Source organism: Salmo salar, chromosome 08 (genome assembly GCF_965601325.2).
Source record: "Salmo salar chromosome 08, fSalSal1, whole genome shotgun sequence".
NCBI classification, from domain to species: domain Eukaryota; kingdom Metazoa; phylum Chordata; class Actinopteri; order Salmoniformes; family Salmonidae; genus Salmo; species Salmo salar.
This window is the reverse complement of record NC_138298.1, coordinates 4,407,627-4,422,500: the sequence shown is the minus strand read 5'-3', so window position 1 is coordinate 4,422,500 and position 14,874 is coordinate 4,407,627. Positions and strand designations below refer to the sequence as shown.

The 14,874-nt window shown below is 42.0% G+C and overlaps 36 non-coding genes and 1 pseudogene across 36 annotated transcripts; all 37 read left to right on the top strand.

Moving 5' to 3' along the window:
• Positions 1 to 213: 213 nt before the first annotated feature.
• On the top strand, positions 214 to 332 carry LOC145852456 (5S ribosomal RNA). Its single transcript, XR_014374312.1, has one exon. It is a non-coding gene; the product is annotated as a 5S ribosomal RNA (ribosomal RNA).
• A 139-nt stretch (positions 333 to 471) lies between these two features.
• On the top strand, positions 472 to 590 carry LOC145883448 (5S ribosomal RNA). Its single transcript, XR_014395023.1, has one exon. It is a non-coding gene; the product is annotated as a 5S ribosomal RNA (ribosomal RNA).
• Positions 591 to 999: 409 nt separating this feature from the next.
• Positions 1,000 to 1,118, top strand: LOC145886879 (5S ribosomal RNA). The gene has a single exon (XR_014398466.1). It is a non-coding gene; the product is annotated as a 5S ribosomal RNA (ribosomal RNA).
• Positions 1,119 to 1,257: 139 nt separating this feature from the next.
• LOC145883447 (5S ribosomal RNA) lies at positions 1,258 to 1,376 on the top strand. Its single transcript, XR_014395022.1, has one exon. It is a non-coding gene; the product is annotated as a 5S ribosomal RNA (ribosomal RNA).
• A 409-nt stretch (positions 1,377 to 1,785) lies between these two features.
• On the top strand, positions 1,786 to 1,904 carry LOC145852455 (5S ribosomal RNA). The gene has a single exon (XR_014374311.1). It is a non-coding gene; the product is annotated as a 5S ribosomal RNA (ribosomal RNA).
• Positions 1,905 to 2,043: 139 nt separating this feature from the next.
• LOC145883446 (5S ribosomal RNA) lies at positions 2,044 to 2,162 on the top strand. The gene has a single exon (XR_014395021.1). It is a non-coding gene; the product is annotated as a 5S ribosomal RNA (ribosomal RNA).
• Positions 2,163 to 2,571: 409 nt separating this feature from the next.
• On the top strand, positions 2,572 to 2,690 carry LOC145852453 (5S ribosomal RNA). The gene has a single exon (XR_014374309.1). It is a non-coding gene; the product is annotated as a 5S ribosomal RNA (ribosomal RNA).
• Positions 2,691 to 2,829: 139 nt separating this feature from the next.
• Positions 2,830 to 2,948, top strand: LOC145883445 (5S ribosomal RNA). The gene has a single exon (XR_014395020.1). It is a non-coding gene; the product is annotated as a 5S ribosomal RNA (ribosomal RNA).
• Positions 2,949 to 3,357: 409 nt separating this feature from the next.
• Positions 3,358 to 3,476, top strand: LOC145886878 (5S ribosomal RNA). The gene has a single exon (XR_014398465.1). It is a non-coding gene; the product is annotated as a 5S ribosomal RNA (ribosomal RNA).
• Positions 3,477 to 3,615: 139 nt separating this feature from the next.
• On the top strand, positions 3,616 to 3,734 carry LOC145883444 (5S ribosomal RNA). The gene has a single exon (XR_014395019.1). It is a non-coding gene; the product is annotated as a 5S ribosomal RNA (ribosomal RNA).
• A 409-nt stretch (positions 3,735 to 4,143) lies between these two features.
• Positions 4,144 to 4,262, top strand: LOC145852452 (5S ribosomal RNA). Its single transcript, XR_014374308.1, has one exon. It is a non-coding gene; the product is annotated as a 5S ribosomal RNA (ribosomal RNA).
• Positions 4,263 to 4,401: 139 nt separating this feature from the next.
• Positions 4,402 to 4,520, top strand: LOC145883442 (5S ribosomal RNA). Its single transcript, XR_014395017.1, has one exon. It is a non-coding gene; the product is annotated as a 5S ribosomal RNA (ribosomal RNA).
• A 409-nt stretch (positions 4,521 to 4,929) lies between these two features.
• LOC145852451 (5S ribosomal RNA) lies at positions 4,930 to 5,048 on the top strand. The gene has a single exon (XR_014374307.1). It is a non-coding gene; the product is annotated as a 5S ribosomal RNA (ribosomal RNA).
• A 139-nt stretch (positions 5,049 to 5,187) lies between these two features.
• Positions 5,188 to 5,306, top strand: LOC145883441 (5S ribosomal RNA). Its single transcript, XR_014395016.1, has one exon. It is a non-coding gene; the product is annotated as a 5S ribosomal RNA (ribosomal RNA).
• A 409-nt stretch (positions 5,307 to 5,715) lies between these two features.
• LOC145852450 (5S ribosomal RNA) lies at positions 5,716 to 5,834 on the top strand. Its single transcript, XR_014374306.1, has one exon. It is a non-coding gene; the product is annotated as a 5S ribosomal RNA (ribosomal RNA).
• Positions 5,835 to 5,973: 139 nt separating this feature from the next.
• Positions 5,974 to 6,092, top strand: LOC145883440 (5S ribosomal RNA). Its single transcript, XR_014395015.1, has one exon. It is a non-coding gene; the product is annotated as a 5S ribosomal RNA (ribosomal RNA).
• A 409-nt stretch (positions 6,093 to 6,501) lies between these two features.
• On the top strand, positions 6,502 to 6,620 carry LOC145852449 (5S ribosomal RNA). Its single transcript, XR_014374305.1, has one exon. It is a non-coding gene; the product is annotated as a 5S ribosomal RNA (ribosomal RNA).
• A 139-nt stretch (positions 6,621 to 6,759) lies between these two features.
• On the top strand, positions 6,760 to 6,878 carry LOC145883439 (5S ribosomal RNA). Its single transcript, XR_014395014.1, has one exon. It is a non-coding gene; the product is annotated as a 5S ribosomal RNA (ribosomal RNA).
• Positions 6,879 to 7,287: 409 nt separating this feature from the next.
• LOC145852939 (uncharacterized) lies at positions 7,288 to 7,406 on the top strand (annotated as a pseudogene).
• Positions 7,407 to 7,545: 139 nt separating this feature from the next.
• On the top strand, positions 7,546 to 7,664 carry LOC145883438 (5S ribosomal RNA). Its single transcript, XR_014395013.1, has one exon. It is a non-coding gene; the product is annotated as a 5S ribosomal RNA (ribosomal RNA).
• A 409-nt stretch (positions 7,665 to 8,073) lies between these two features.
• Positions 8,074 to 8,192, top strand: LOC145852448 (5S ribosomal RNA). Its single transcript, XR_014374304.1, has one exon. It is a non-coding gene; the product is annotated as a 5S ribosomal RNA (ribosomal RNA).
• Positions 8,193 to 8,331: 139 nt separating this feature from the next.
• On the top strand, positions 8,332 to 8,450 carry LOC145885756 (5S ribosomal RNA). Its single transcript, XR_014397340.1, has one exon. It is a non-coding gene; the product is annotated as a 5S ribosomal RNA (ribosomal RNA).
• A 409-nt stretch (positions 8,451 to 8,859) lies between these two features.
• LOC145852447 (5S ribosomal RNA) lies at positions 8,860 to 8,978 on the top strand. Its single transcript, XR_014374303.1, has one exon. It is a non-coding gene; the product is annotated as a 5S ribosomal RNA (ribosomal RNA).
• A 139-nt stretch (positions 8,979 to 9,117) lies between these two features.
• On the top strand, positions 9,118 to 9,236 carry LOC145883437 (5S ribosomal RNA). Its single transcript, XR_014395012.1, has one exon. It is a non-coding gene; the product is annotated as a 5S ribosomal RNA (ribosomal RNA).
• A 409-nt stretch (positions 9,237 to 9,645) lies between these two features.
• LOC145852446 (5S ribosomal RNA) lies at positions 9,646 to 9,764 on the top strand. Its single transcript, XR_014374302.1, has one exon. It is a non-coding gene; the product is annotated as a 5S ribosomal RNA (ribosomal RNA).
• A 139-nt stretch (positions 9,765 to 9,903) lies between these two features.
• LOC145883436 (5S ribosomal RNA) lies at positions 9,904 to 10,022 on the top strand. Its single transcript, XR_014395011.1, has one exon. It is a non-coding gene; the product is annotated as a 5S ribosomal RNA (ribosomal RNA).
• A 409-nt stretch (positions 10,023 to 10,431) lies between these two features.
• LOC145852445 (5S ribosomal RNA) lies at positions 10,432 to 10,550 on the top strand. The gene has a single exon (XR_014374301.1). It is a non-coding gene; the product is annotated as a 5S ribosomal RNA (ribosomal RNA).
• Positions 10,551 to 10,689: 139 nt separating this feature from the next.
• On the top strand, positions 10,690 to 10,808 carry LOC145883435 (5S ribosomal RNA). Its single transcript, XR_014395010.1, has one exon. It is a non-coding gene; the product is annotated as a 5S ribosomal RNA (ribosomal RNA).
• Positions 10,809 to 11,217: 409 nt separating this feature from the next.
• LOC145851968 (5S ribosomal RNA) lies at positions 11,218 to 11,336 on the top strand. The gene has a single exon (XR_014373821.1). It is a non-coding gene; the product is annotated as a 5S ribosomal RNA (ribosomal RNA).
• A 139-nt stretch (positions 11,337 to 11,475) lies between these two features.
• On the top strand, positions 11,476 to 11,594 carry LOC145883434 (5S ribosomal RNA). Its single transcript, XR_014395009.1, has one exon. It is a non-coding gene; the product is annotated as a 5S ribosomal RNA (ribosomal RNA).
• Positions 11,595 to 12,003: 409 nt separating this feature from the next.
• Positions 12,004 to 12,122, top strand: LOC145886877 (5S ribosomal RNA). Its single transcript, XR_014398464.1, has one exon. It is a non-coding gene; the product is annotated as a 5S ribosomal RNA (ribosomal RNA).
• A 139-nt stretch (positions 12,123 to 12,261) lies between these two features.
• On the top strand, positions 12,262 to 12,380 carry LOC145883433 (5S ribosomal RNA). The gene has a single exon (XR_014395008.1). It is a non-coding gene; the product is annotated as a 5S ribosomal RNA (ribosomal RNA).
• A 409-nt stretch (positions 12,381 to 12,789) lies between these two features.
• LOC145883431 (5S ribosomal RNA) lies at positions 12,790 to 12,908 on the top strand. The gene has a single exon (XR_014395006.1). It is a non-coding gene; the product is annotated as a 5S ribosomal RNA (ribosomal RNA).
• A 409-nt stretch (positions 12,909 to 13,317) lies between these two features.
• On the top strand, positions 13,318 to 13,436 carry LOC145852444 (5S ribosomal RNA). Its single transcript, XR_014374300.1, has one exon. It is a non-coding gene; the product is annotated as a 5S ribosomal RNA (ribosomal RNA).
• Positions 13,437 to 13,575: 139 nt separating this feature from the next.
• LOC145883430 (5S ribosomal RNA) lies at positions 13,576 to 13,694 on the top strand. The gene has a single exon (XR_014395005.1). It is a non-coding gene; the product is annotated as a 5S ribosomal RNA (ribosomal RNA).
• A 409-nt stretch (positions 13,695 to 14,103) lies between these two features.
• LOC145886876 (5S ribosomal RNA) lies at positions 14,104 to 14,222 on the top strand. The gene has a single exon (XR_014398463.1). It is a non-coding gene; the product is annotated as a 5S ribosomal RNA (ribosomal RNA).
• A 139-nt stretch (positions 14,223 to 14,361) lies between these two features.
• Positions 14,362 to 14,480, top strand: LOC145883429 (5S ribosomal RNA). The gene has a single exon (XR_014395004.1). It is a non-coding gene; the product is annotated as a 5S ribosomal RNA (ribosomal RNA).
• The last annotated feature ends 394 nt before the right edge of the window (positions 14,481 to 14,874 follow it).

The following is a 14,874-nucleotide window of genomic DNA, read 5'->3' as shown; positions in this document are numbered from 1 at the left end:
TTATGCTCCTTTGCCCTGTTCAAATGATGAAAGGAAATAAAGTTTGTATTTTATCCAACTACCTGTGCTAAAAAGTGATGGGAACAGTGTTTGTAATTTCTTCTACTTTTTCAGTGACACAAAGTTCAAGCTGCTTATCTAACTGGTGAAAATGCAATGTCTGTTTATCACACTCACTTTGACTATATATGTTGTAGCAAGAGATTGTTTCTCGCTTACGGCCATACCAGCCTGGGTACGCCCGATCTCGTCTGATCTAGGAAGCTAAGCAGGGTCGGGCCTGGTTAGTACTTGGATGGGAGACCGCCTGGGAATACCAGGTGCTGTAAATATTTTGTCCACGAGGGTGTGCTCTTGCACTATTTCATCAGCAACACTGCCTTGTAGTAAGCATTTAATGATGAATTGACTAAATGTCTGTTTTATCAGACTCACTTTGACTATATATGTTGTAGCAAGAGATTAATTCTCGCTTACGGCCATATCAGCCTGGGTACGCCCGATCTCGTCTGATCTCGGAAGCTAAGCAGGGTCGGGCCTGGTTAGTACTTGGATGGGAGACCGCCTGGGAATACCAGGTGCTGTAAGCATTTTGTCCACGAGGGTGTGCTCTTGCACTATTTCATCAGCAACACTGCCTTGTAGTAAGCATTTAATGATGAATTGACAAAATGCAGCTTCCTGCCTTTTTAATAGGATCAAATTTCCTTGTGTTTTCAATTAGCATCTGCCTTGTATTTATAAGACAAACAAGAATATTGTTGCTGAATGCAGCTTGTGTGTGCTTTATGCTCCTTTGGCCTGTTCAAATGATGAAAGGAAATAAAGTTTGTATTTTATCCAACTACCTGTGCTAAAAAGTGATGGGAACAGTGTTTGTAATTTCTTCTACTTTTTCAGTGACACAAAGTTCAAGCTGCTTATCTAATTGGTGAAAATGCAATGTCTGTTTATCACACTCACTTTGACTATATATGTTGTAGCAAGAGATTGTTTATCGCTTACGGCCATACCAGCCTGGGTACGCCCGATCTCGTCTGATCTAGGAAGCTAAGCAGGGTCGGGCCTGGTTAGTACTTGGATGGGAGACCGCCTGGGAATACCAGGTGCTGTAAGCATTTTGTCCACGAGGGTGTGCTCTTGCACTATTTCATCAGCAACACTGCCTTGTAGTAAGCATTTAATGATGAATTGACTAAATGTCTGTTTTATCAGACTCACTTTGACTATATATGTTGTAGCAAGAGATTAATTCTCGCTTACGGCCATATCAGCCTGGGTACGCCCGATCTCGTCTGATCTCGGAAGCTAAGCAGGGTCGGGCCTGGTTAGTACTTGGATGGGAGACCGCCTGGGAATACCAGGTGCTGTAAGCATTTTGTCCACGAGGGTGTGCTCTTGCACTATTTCATCAGCAACACTGCCTTGTAGTAAGCATTTAATGATGAATTGACAAAATGCAGCTTCCTGCCTTTTTAATAGGATCAAATTTCCTTGTGTTTTCAATTAGCATCTGCCTTGTATTTATAAGACAAACAAGAATATTGTTGCTGAATGCAGCTTGTGTGTGCTTTATGCTCCTTTGGCCTGTTCAAATGATGAAAGGAAATAAAGTTTGTATTTTATCCAACTACCTGTGCTAAAAAGTGATGGGAACAGTGTTTGTAATTTCTTCTACTTTTTCAGTGACACAAAGTTCAAGCTGCTTATCTAATTGGTGAAAATGCAATGTCTGTTTATCACACTCACTTTGACTATATATGTTGTAGCAAGAGATTGTTTATCGCTTACGGCCATACCAGCCTGGGTACGCCCGATCTCGTCTGATCTAGGAAGCTAAGCAGGGTCGGGCCTGGTTAGTACTTGGATGGGAGACCGCCTGGGAATACCAGGTGCTGTAAATATTTTGTCCACGAGGGTGTGCTCTTGCACTATTTCATCAGCAACACTGCCTTGTAGTAAGCATTTAATGATGAATTGACTAAATGTCTGTTTTATCAGACTCACTTTGACTATATATGTTGTAGCAAGAGATTGTTTCTCGCTTACGGCCATATCAGCCTGGGTACGCCCGATCTCGTCTGATCTCGGAAGCTAAGCAGGGTCGGGCCTGGTTAGTACTTGGATGGGAGACCGCCTGGGAATACCAGGTGCTGTAAGCATTTTGTCCACGAGGGTGTGCTCTTGCACTATTTCATCAGCAACACTGCCTTGTAGTAAGCATTTAATGATGAATTGACAAAATGCAGCTTCCTGCCTTTTTAATAGGATCAAATTTCCTTGTGTTTTCAATTAGCATCTGCCTTGTATTTATAAGACAAACAAGAATATTGTTGCTGAATGCAGCTTGTGTGTGCTTTATGCTCCTTTGCCCTGTTCAAATGATGAAAGGAAATAAAGTTAGTATTTTATCCAACTACCTGTGCTAAAAAGTGATGGGAACAGTGTTTGTAATTTCTTCTACTTTTTCAGTGACACAAAGTTCAAGCTGCTTATCTAACTGGTGAAAATGCAATGTCTGTTTATCACACTCACTTTGACTATATATGTTGTAGCAAGAGATTGTTTCTCGCTTACGGCCATACCAGCCTGGGTACGCCCGATCTCGTCTGATCTAGGAAGCTAAGCAGGGTCGGGCCTGGTTAGTACTTGGATGGGAGACCGCCTGGGAATACCAGGTGCTGTAAATATTTTGTCCACGAGGGTGTGCTCTTGCACTATTTCATCAGCAACACTGCCTTGTAGTAAGCATTTAATGATGAATTGACTAAATGTCTGTTTTATCAGACTCACTTTGACTATATATGTTGTAGCAAGAGATTAATTCTCGCTTACGGCCATATCAGCCTGGGTACGCCCGATCTCGTCTGATCTCGGAAGCTAAGCAGGGTCGGGCCTGGTTAGTACTTGGATGGGAGACCGCCTGGGAATACCAGGTGCTGTAAGCATTTTGTCCACGAGGGTGTGCTCTTGCACTATTTCATCAGCAACACTGCCTTGTAGTAAGCATTTAATGATGAATTGACAAAATGCAGCTTCCTGCCTTTTTAATAGGATCAAATTTCCTTGTGTTTTCAATTAGCATCTGCCTTGTATTTATAAGACAAACAAGAATATTGTTGCTGAATGCAGCTTGTGTGTGCTTTATGCTCCTTTGGCCTGTTCAAATGATGAAAGGAAATAAAGTTTGTATTTTATCCAACTACCTGTGCTAAAAAGTGATGGGAACAGTGTTTGTAATTTCTTCTACTTTTTCAGTGACACAAAGTTCAAGCTGCTTATCTAATTGGTGAAAATGCAATGTCTGTTTATCACACTCACTTTGACTATATATGTTGTAGCAAGAGATTGTTTATCGCTTACGGCCATACCAGCCTGGGTACGCCCGATCTCGTCTGATCTAGGAAGCTAAGCAGGGTCGGGCCTGGTTAGTACTTGGATGGGAGACCGCCTGGGAATACCAGGTGCTGTAAGCATTTTGTCCACGAGGGTGTGCTCTTGCACTATTTCATCAGCAACACTGCCTTGTAGTAAGCATTTAATGATGAATTGACTAAATGTCTGTTTTATCAGACTCACTTTGACTATATATGTTGTAGCAAGAGATTAATTCTCGCTTACGGCCATATCAGCCTGGGTACGCCCGATCTCGTCTGATCTCGGAAGCTAAGCAGGGTCGGGCCTGGTTAGTACTTGGATGGGAGACCGCCTGGGAATACCAGGTGCTGTAAGCATTTTGTCCACGAGGGTGTGCTCTTGCACTATTTCATCAGCAACACTGCCTTGTAGTAAGCATTTAATGATGAATTGACAAAATGCAGCTTCCTGCCTTTTTAATAGGATCAAATTTCCTTGTGTTTTCAATTAGCATCTGCCTTGTATTTATAAGACAAACAAGAATATTGTTGCTGAATGCAGCTTGTGTGTGCTTTATGCTCCTTTGGCCTGTTCAAATGATGAAAGGAAATAAAGTTTGTATTTTATCCAACTACCTGTGCTAAAAAGTGATGGGAACAGTGTTTGTAATTTCTTCTACTTTTTCAGTGACACAAAGTTCAAGCTGCTTATCTAATTGGTGAAAATGCAATGTCTGTTTATCACACTCACTTTGACTATATATGTTGTAGCAAGAGATTGTTTATCGCTTACGGCCATACCAGCCTGGGTACGCCCGATCTCGTCTGATCTAGGAAGCTAAGCAGGGTCGGGCCTGGTTAGTACTTGGATGGGAGACCGCCTGGGAATACCAGGTGCTGTAAATATTTTGTCCACGAGGGTGTGCTCTTGCACTATTTCATCAGCAACACTGCCTTGTAGTAAGCATTTAATGATGAATTGACTAAATGTCTGTTTTATCAGACTCACTTTGACTATATATGTTGTAGCAAGAGATTGTTTCTCGCTTACGGCCATATCAGCCTGGGTACGCCCGATCTCGTCTGATCTCGGAAGCTAAGCAGGGTCGGGCCTGGTTAGTACTTGGATGGGAGACCGCCTGGGAATACCAGGTGCTGTAAGCATTTTGTCCACGAGGGTGTGCTCTTGCACTATTTCATCAGCAACACTGCCTTGTAGTAAGCATTTAATGATGAATTGACAAAATGCAGCTTCCTGCCTTTTTAATAGGATCAAATTTCCTTGTGTTTTCAATTAGCATCTGCCTTGTATTTATAAGACAAACAAGAATATTGTTGCTGAATGCAGCTTGTGTGTGCTTTATGCTCCTTTGCCCTGTTCAAATGATGAAAGGAAATAAAGTTTGTATTTTATCCAACTACCTGTGCTAAAAAGTGATGGGAACAGTGTTTGTAATTTCTTCTACTTTTTCAGTGACACAAAGTTCAAGCTGCTTATCTAACTGGTGAAAATGCAATGTCTGTTTATCACACTCACTTTGACTATATATGTTGTAGCAAGAGATTGTTTCTCGCTTACGGCCATACCAGCCTGGGTACGCCCGATCTCGTCTGATCTAGGAAGCTAAGCAGGGTCGGGCCTGGTTAGTACTTGGATGGGAGACCGCCTGGGAATACCAGGTGCTGTAAATATTTTGTCCACGAGGGTGTGCTCTTGCACTATTTCATCAGCAACACTGCCTTGTAGTAAGCATTTAATGATGAATTGACTAAATGTCTGTTTTATCAGACTCACTTTGACTATATATGTTGTAGCAAGAGATTAATTCTCGCTTACGGCCATATCAGCCTGGGTACGCCCGATCTCGTCTGATCTCGGAAGCTAAGCAGGGTCGGGCCTGGTTAGTACTTGGATGGGAGACCGCCTGGGAATACCAGGTGCTGTAAGCATTTTGTCCACGAGGGTGTGCTCTTGCACTATTTCATCAGCAACACTGCCTTGTAGTAAGCATTTAATGATGAATTGACAAAATGCAGCTTCCTGCCTTTTTAATAGGATCAAATTTCCTTGTGTTTTCAATTAGCATCTGCCTTGTATTTATAAGACAAACAAGAATATTGTTGCTGAATGCAGCTTGTGTGTGCTTTATGCTCCTTTGCCCTGTTCAAATGATGAAAGGAAATAAAGTTTGTATTTTATCCAACTACCTGTGCTAAAAAGTGATGGGAACAGTGTTTGTAATTTCTTCTACTTTTTCAGTGACACAAAGTTCAAGCTGCTTATCTAACTGGTGAAAATGCAATGTCTGTTTATCACACTCACTTTGACTATATATGTTGTAGCAAGAGATTGTTTCACGCTTACGGCCATACCAGCCTGGGTACGCCCGATCTCGTCTGATCTAGGAAGCTAAGCAGGGTCGGGCCTGGTTAGTACTTGGATGGGAGACCGCCTGGGAATACCAGGTGCTGTAAATATTTTGTCCACGAGGGTGTGCTCTTGCACTATTTCATCAGCAACACTGCCTTGTAGTAAGCATTTAATGATGAATTGACTAAATGTCTGTTTTATCAGACTCACTTTGACTATATATGTTGTAGCAAGAGATTAATTCTCGCTTACGGCCATATCAGCCTGGGTACGCCCGATCTCGTCTGATCTCGGAAGCTAAGCAGGGTCGGGCCTGGTTAGTACTTGGATGGGAGACCGCCTGGGAATACCAGGTGCTGTAAGCATTTTGTCCACGAGGGTGTGCTCTTGCACTATTTCATCAGCAACACTGCCTTGTAGTAAGCATTTAATGATGAATTGACAAAATGCAGCTTCCTGCCTTTTTAATAGGATCAAATTTCCTTGTGTTTTCAATTAGCATCTGCCTTGTATTTATAAGACAAACAAGAATATTGTTGCTGAATGCAGCTTGTGTGTGCTTTATGCTCCTTTGGCCTGTTCAAATGATGAAAGGAAATAAAGTTTGTATTTTATCCAACTACCTGTGCTAAAAAGTGATGGGAACAGTGTTTGTAATTTCTTCTACTTTTTCAGTGACACAAAGTTCAAGCTGCTTATCTAATTGGTGAAAATGCAATGTCTGTTTATCACACTCACTTTGACTATATATGTTGTAGCAAGAGATTGTTTATCGCTTACGGCCATACCAGCCTGGGTACGCCCGATCTCGTCTGATCTAGGAAGCTAAGCAGGGTCGGGCCTGGTTAGTACTTGGATGGGAGACCGCCTGGGAATACCAGGTGCTGTAAATATTTTGTCCACGAGGGTGTGCTCTTGCACTATTTCATCAGCAACACTGCCTTGTAGTAAGCATTTAATGATGAATTGACTAAATGTCTGTTTTATCAGACTCACTTTGACTATATATGTTGTAGCAAGAGATTAATTCTCGCTTACGGCCATATCAGCCTGGGTACGCCCGATCTCGTCTGATCTCGGAAGCTAAGCAGGGTCGGGCCTGGTTAGTACTTGGATGGGAGACCGCCTGGGAATACCAGGTGCTGTAAGCATTTTGTCCACGAGGGTGTGCTCTTGCACTATTTCATCAGCAACACTGCCTTGTAGTAAGCATTTAATGATGAATTGACAAAATGCAGCTTCCTGCCTTTTTAATAGGATCAAATTTCCTTGTGTTTTCAATTAGCATCTGCCTTGTATTTATAAGACAAACAAGAATATTGTTGCTGAATGCAGCTTGTGTGTGCTTTATGCTCCTTTGGCCTGTTCAAATGATGAAAGGAAATAAAGTTTGTATTTTATCCAACTACCTGTGCTAAAAAGTGATGGGAACAGTGTTTGTAATTTCTTCTACTTTTTCAGTGACACAAAGTTCAAGCTGCTTATCTAATTGGTGAAAATGCAATGTCTGTTTATCACACTCACTTTGACTATATATGTTGTAGCAAGAGATTGTTTATCGCTTACGGCCATACCAGCCTGGGTACGCCCGATCTCGTCTGATCTAGGACGCTAAGCAGGGTCGGGCCTGGTTAGTACTTGGATGGGAGACCGCCTGGGAATACCAGGTGCTGTAAATATTTTGTCCACGAGGGTGTGCTCTTGCACTATTTCATCAGCAACACTGCCTTGTAGTAAGCATTTAATGATGAATTGACTAAATGTCTGTTTTATCAGACTCACTTTGACTATATATGTTGTAGCAAGAGATTAATTCTCGCTTACGGCCATATCAGCCTGGGTACGCCCGATCTCGTCTGATCTCGGAAGCTAAGCAGGGTCGGGCCTGGTTAGTACTTGGATGGGAGACCGCCTGGGAATACCAGGTGCTGTAAGCATTTTGTCCACGAGGGTGTGCTCTTGCACTATTTCATCAGCAACACTGCCTTGTAGTAAGCATTTAATGATGAATTGACAAAATGCAGCTTCCTGCCTTTTTAATAGGATCAAATTTCCTTGTGTTTTCAATTAGCATCTGCCTTGTATTTATAAGACAAACAAGAATATTGTTGCTGAATGCAGCTTGTGTGTGCTTTATGCTCCTTTGGCCTGTTCAAATGATGAAAGGAAATAAAGTTTGTATTTTATCCAACTACCTGTGCTAAAAAGTGATGGGAACAGTGTTTGTAATTTCTTCTACTTTTTCAGTGACACAAAGTTCAAGCTGCTTATCTAATTGGTGAAAATGCAATGTCTGTTTATCACACTCACTTTGACTATATATGTTGTAGCAAGAGATTGTTTATCGCTTACGGCCATACCAGCCTGGGTACGCCCGATCTCGTCTGATCTAGGAAGCTAAGCAGGGTCGGGCCTGGTTAGTACTTGGATGGGAGACCGCCTGGGAATACCAGGTGCTGTAAATATTTTGTCCACGAGGGTGTGCTCTTGCACTATTTCATCAGCAACACTGCCTTGTAGTAAGCATTTAATGATGAATTGACTAAATGTCTGTTTTATCAGACTCACTTTGACTATATATGTTGTAGCAAGAGATTGTTTCTCGCTTACGGCCATATCAGCCTGGGTATGCCCGATCTCGTCTGATCTCGGAAGCTAAGCAGGGTCGGGCCTGGTTAGTACTTGGATGGGAGACCGCCTGGGAATACCAGGTGCTGTAAGCATTTTGTCCACGAGGGTGTGCTCTTGCACTATTTCATCAGCAACACTGCCTTGTAGTAAGCATTTAATGATGAATTGACAAAATGCAGCTTCCTGCCTTTTTAATAGGATCAAATTTCCTTGTGTTTTCAATTAGCATCTGCCTTGTATTTATAAGACAAACAAGAATATTGTTGCTGAATGCAGCTTGTGTGTGCTTTATGCTCCTTTGCCCTGTTCAAATGATGAAAGGAAATAAAGTTTGTATTTTATCCAACTACCTGTGCTAAAAAGTGATGGGAACAGTGTTTGTAATTTCTTCTACTTTTTCAGTGACACAAAGTTCAAGCTGCTTATCTAACTGGTGAAAATGCAATGTCTGTTTATCACACTCACTTTGACTATATATGTTGTAGCAAGAGATTGTTTCTCGCTTACGGCCATACCAGCCTGGGTACGCCCGATCTCGTCTGATCTAGGAAGCTAAGCAGGGTCGGGCCTGGTTAGTACTTGGATGGGAGACCGCCTGGGAATACCAGGTGCTGTAAATATTTTGTCCACGAGGGTGTGCTCTTGCACTATTTCATCAGCAACACTGCCTTGTAGTAAGCATTTAATGATGAATTGACTAAATGTCTGTTTTATCAGACTCACTTTGACTATATATGTTGTAGCAAGAGATTGTTTCTCGCTTACGGCCATATCAGCCTGGGTACGCCCGATCTCGTCTGATCTCGGAAGCTAAGCAGGGTCGGGCCTGGTTAGTACTTGGATGGGAGACCGCCTGGGAATACCAGGTGCTGTAAGCATTTTGTCCACGAGGGTGTGCTCTTGCACTATTTCATCAGCAACACTGCCTTGTAGTAAGCATTTAATGATGAATTGACAAAATGCAGCTTCCTGCCTTTTTAATAGGATCAAATTTCCTTGTGTTTTCAATTAGCATCTGCCTTGTATTTATAAGACAAACAAGAATATTGTTGCTGAATGCAGCTTGTGTGTGCTTTATGCTCCTTTGCCCTGTTCAAATGATGAAAGGAAATAAAGTTTGTATTTTATCCAACTACCTGTGCTAAAAAGTGATGGGAACAGTGTTTGTAATTTCTTCTACTTTTTCAGTGACACAAAGTTCAAGCTGCTTATCTAACTGGTGAAAATGCAATGTCTGTTTATCACACTCACTTTGACTATATATGTTGTAGCAAGAGATTGTTTCTCGCTTACGGCCATACCAGCCTGGGTACGCCCGATCTCGTCTGATCTAGGAAGCTAAGCAGGGTCGGGCCTGGTTAGTACTTGGATGGGAGACCGCCTGGGAATACCAGGTGCTGTAAATATTTTGTCCACGAGGGTGTGCTCTTGCACTATTTCATCAGCAACACTGCCTTGTAGTAAGCATTTAATGATGAATTGACTAAATGTCTGTTTTATCAGACTCACTTTGACTATATATGTTGTAGCAAGAGATTAATTCTCGCTTACGGCCATATCAGCCTGGGTACGCCCGATCTCGTCTGATCTCGGAAGCTAAGCAGGGTCGGGCCTGGTTAGTACTTGGATGGGAGACCGCCTGGGAATACCAGGTGCTGTAAGCATTTTGTCCACGAGGGTGTGCTCTTGCACTATTTCATCAGCAACACTGCCTTGTAGTAAGCATTTAATGATGAATTGACAAAATGCAGCTTCCTGCCTTTTTAATAGGATCAAATTTCCTTGTGTTTTCAATTAGCATCTGCCTTGTATTTATAAGACAAACAAGAATATTGTTGCTGAATGCAGCTTGTGTGTGCTTTATGCTCCTTTGCCCTGTTCAAATGATGAAAGGAAATAAAGTTTGTATTTTATCCAACTACCTGTGCTAAAAAGTGATGGGAACAGTGTTTGTAATTTCTTCTACTTTTTCAGTGACACAAAGTTCAAGCTGCTTATCTAACTGGTGAAAATGCAATGTCTGTTTATCACACTCACTTTGACTATATATGTTGTAGCAAGAGATTGTTTCTCGCTTACGGCCATACCAGCCTGGGTACGCCCGATCTCGTCTGATCTAGGAAGCTAAGCAGGGTCGGGCCTGGTTAGTACTTGGATGGGAGACCGCCTGGGAATACCAGGTGCTGTAAATATTTTGTCCACGAGGGTGTGCTCTTGCACTATTTCATCAGCAACACTGCCTTGTAGTAAGCATTTAATGATGAATTGACTAAATGTCTGTTTTATCAGACTCACTTTGACTATATATGTTGTAGCAAGAGATTAATTCTCGCTTACGGCCATATCAGCCTGGGTACGCCCGATCTCGTCTGATCTCGGAAGCTAAGCAGGGTCGGGCCTGGTTAGTACTTGGATGGGAGACCGCCTGGGAATACCAGGTGCTGTAAGCATTTTGTCCACGAGGGTGTGCTCTTGCACTATTTCATCAGCAACACTGCCTTGTAGTAAGCATTTAATGATGAATTGACAAAATGCAGCTTCCTGCCTTTTTAATAGGATCAAATTTCCTTGTGTTTTCAATTAGCATCTGCCTTGTATTTATAAGACAAACAAGAATATTGTTGCTGAATGCAGCTTGTGTGTGCTTTATGCTCCTTTGGCCTGTTCAAATGATGAAAGGAAATAAAGTTTGTATTTTATCCAACTACCTGTGCTAAAAAGTGATGGGAACAGTGTTTGTAATTTCTTCTACTTTTTCAGTGACACAAAGTTCAAGCTGCTTATCTAATTGGTGAAAATGCAATGTCTGTTTATCACACTCACTTTGACTATATATGTTGTAGCAAGAGATTGTTTATCGCTTACGGCCATACCAGCCTGGGTACGCCCGATCTCGTCTGATCTAGGAAGCTAAGCAGGGTCGGGCCTGGTTAGTACTTGGATAGGAGACCGCCTGGGAATACCAGGTGCTGTAAGCATTTTGTCCACGAGGGTGTGCTCTTGCACTATTTCATCAGCAACACTGCCTTGTAGTAAGCATTTAATGATGAATTGACTAAATGTCTGTTTTATCAGACTCACTTTGACTATATATGTTGTAGCAAGAGATTAATTCTCGCTTACGGCCATATCAGCCTGGGTACGCCCGATCTCGTCTGATCTCGGAAGCTAAGCAGGGTCGGGCCTGGTTAGTACTTGGATGGGAGACCGCCTGGGAATACCAGGTGCTGTAAGCATTTTGTCCACGAGGGTGTGCTCTTGCACTATTTCATCAGCAACACTGCCTTGTAGTAAGCATTTAATGATGAATTGACAAAATGCAGCTTCCTGCCTTTTTAATAGGATCAAATTTCCTTGTGTTTTCAATTAGCATCTGCCTTGTATTTATAAGACAAACAAGAATATTGTTGCTGAATGCAGCTTGTGTGTGCTTTATGCTCCTTTGGCCTGTTCAAATGATGAAAGGAAATAAAGTTTGTATTTTATCCAACTACCTGTGCTAAAAAGTGATGGGAACAGTGTTTGTAATTTCTTCTACTTTTTCAGTGACACAAAGTTCAAGCTGCTTATCTAATTGGTGAAAATGCAATGTCTGTTTATCACACTCACTTTGACTATATATGTTGTAGCAAGAGATTGTTTATCGCTTACGGCCATACCAGCCTGGGTACGCCCGATCTCGTCTGATCTAGGAAGCTAAGCAGGGTCGGGCCTGGTTAGTACTTGGATGGGAGACCGCCTGGGAATACCAGGTGCTGTAAGCATTTTGTCCACGAGGGTGTGCTCTTGCACTATTTCATCAGCAACACTGCCTTGTAGTAAGCATTTAATGATGAATTGACTAAATGTCTGTTTTATCAGACTCACTTTGACTATATATGTTGTAGCAAGAGATTAATTCTCGCTTACGGCCATATCAGCCTGGGTACGCCCGATCTCGTCTGATCTCGGAAGCTAAGCAGGGTCGGGCCTGGTTAGTACTTGGATGGGAGACCGCCTGGGAATACCAGGTGCTGTAAGCATTTTGTCCACGAGGGTGTGCTCTTGCACTATTTCATCAGCAACACTGCCTTGTAGTAAGCATTTAATGATGAATTGACAAAATGCAGCTTCCTGCCTTTTTAATAGGATCAAATTTCCTTGTGTTTTCAATTAGCATCTGCCTTGTATTTATAAGACAAACAAGAATATTGTTGCTGAATGCAGCTTGTGTGTGCTTTATGCTCCTTTGGCCTGTTCAAATGATGAAAGGAAATAAAGTTTGTATTTTATCCAACTACCTGTGCTAAAAAGTGATGGGAACAGTGTTTGTAATTTCTTCTACTTTTTCAGTGACACAAAGTTCAAGCTGCTTATCTAATTGGTGAAAATGCAATGTCTGTTTATCACACTCACTTTGACTATATATGTTGTAGCAAGAGATTGTTTCTCGCTTACGGCCATATCAGCCTGGGTACGCCCGATCTCGTCTGATCTCGGAAGCTAAGCAGGGTCGGGCCTGGTTAGTACTTGGATGGGAGACCGCCTGGGAATACCAGGTGCTGTAAGCATTTTGTCCACGAGGGTGTGCTCTTGCACTATTTCATCAGCAACACTGCCTTGTAGTAAGCATTTAATGATGAATTGACAAAATGCAGCTTCCTGCCTTTTTAATAGGATCAAATTTCCTTGTGTTTTCAATTAGCATCTGCCTTGTATTTATAAGACAAACAAGAATATTGTTGCTGAATGCAGCTTGTGTGTGCTTTATGCTCCTTTGCCCTGTTCAAATGATGAAAGGAAATAAAGTTTGTATTTTATCCAACTACCTGTGCTAAAAAGTGATGGGAACAGTGTTTGTAATTTCTTCTACTTTTTCAGTGACACAAAGTTCAAGCTGCTTATCTAACTGGTGAAAATGCAATGTCTGTTTATCACACTCACTTTGACTATATATGTTGTAGCAAGAGATTGTTTCTCGCTTACGGCCATACCAGCCTGGGTACGCCCGATCTCGTCTGATCTAGGAAGCTAAGCAGGGTCGGGCCTGGTTAGTACTTGGATGGGAGACCGCCTGGGAATACCAGGTGCTGTAAATATTTTGTCCACGAGGGTGTGCTCTTGCACTATTTCATCAGCAACACTGCCTTGTAGTAAGCATTTAATGATGAATTGACTAAATGTCTGTTTTATCAGACTCACTTTGACTATATATGTTGTAGCAAGAGATTCATTCTCGCTTACGGCCATATCAGCCTGGGTACGCCCGATCTCGTCTGATCTCGGAAGCTAAGCAGGGTCGGGCCTGGTTAGTACTTGGATGGGAGACCGCCTGGGAATACCAGGTGCTGTAAGCATTTTGTCCACGAGGGTGTGCTCTTGCACTATTTCATCAGCAACACTGCCTTGTAGTAAGCATTTAATGATTAATTGACAAAATGCAGCTTCCTGCCTTTTTAATAGGATCAAATTTCCTTGTGTTTTCAATTAGCATCTGCCTTGTATTTATAAGACAAACAAGAATATTGTTGCTGAATGCAGCTTGTGTGTGCTTTATGCTCCTTTGGCCTGTTCAAATGATGAAAGGAAATAAAGTTTGTATTTTATCCAACTACCTGTGCTAAAAAGTGATGGGAACAGTGTTTGTAATTTCTTCTACTTTTTCAGTGACACAAAGTTCAAGCTGCTTATCTAATTGGTGAAAATGCAATGTCTGTTTATCACACTCACTTTGACTATATATGTTGTAGCAAGAGATTGTTTATCGCTTACGGCCATACCAGCCTGGGTACGCCCGATCTCGTCTGATCTAGGAAGCTAAGCAGGGTCGGGCCTGGTTAGTACTTGGATGGGAGACCGCCTGGGAATACCAGGTGCTGTAAGCATTTTGTCCACGAGGGTGTGCTCTTGCACTATTTCATCAGCAACACTGCCTTGTAGTAAGCATTTAATGATGAATTGACTAAATGTCTGTTTTATCAGACTCACTTTGACTATATATGTTGTAGCAAGAGATTGATTCTCGCTTACGGCCATATCAGCCTGGGTACGCCCGATCTCGTCTGATCTCGGAAGCTAAGCAGGGTCGGGCCTGGTTAGTACTTGGATGGGAGACCGCCTGGGAATACCAGGTGCTGTAAGCATTTTGTCCACGAGGGTGTGCTCTTGCACTATTTCATCAGCAACACTGCCTTGTAGTAAGCATTTAATGATGAATTGACAAAATGCAGCTTCCTGCCTTTTTAATAGGATCAAATTTCCTTGTGTTTTCAATTAGCATCTGCCTTGTATTTATAAGACAAACAAGAATATTGTTGCTGAATGCAGCTTGTGTGTGCTTTATGCTCCTTTGCCCTGTTCAAATGATGAAAGGAAATGAAGTTTGTATTTTATCCAACTACCCGTGCTAAAAAGTGATGGGAACAGTGTTTGTAATTTCTTCTACTTTTTCAGTGACACAAAGTTCAAGCTGCTTATCTAATTGGTGAAAATGCAATGTCTGTTTATCACACTCACTTTGACTATATATGTTGTAGC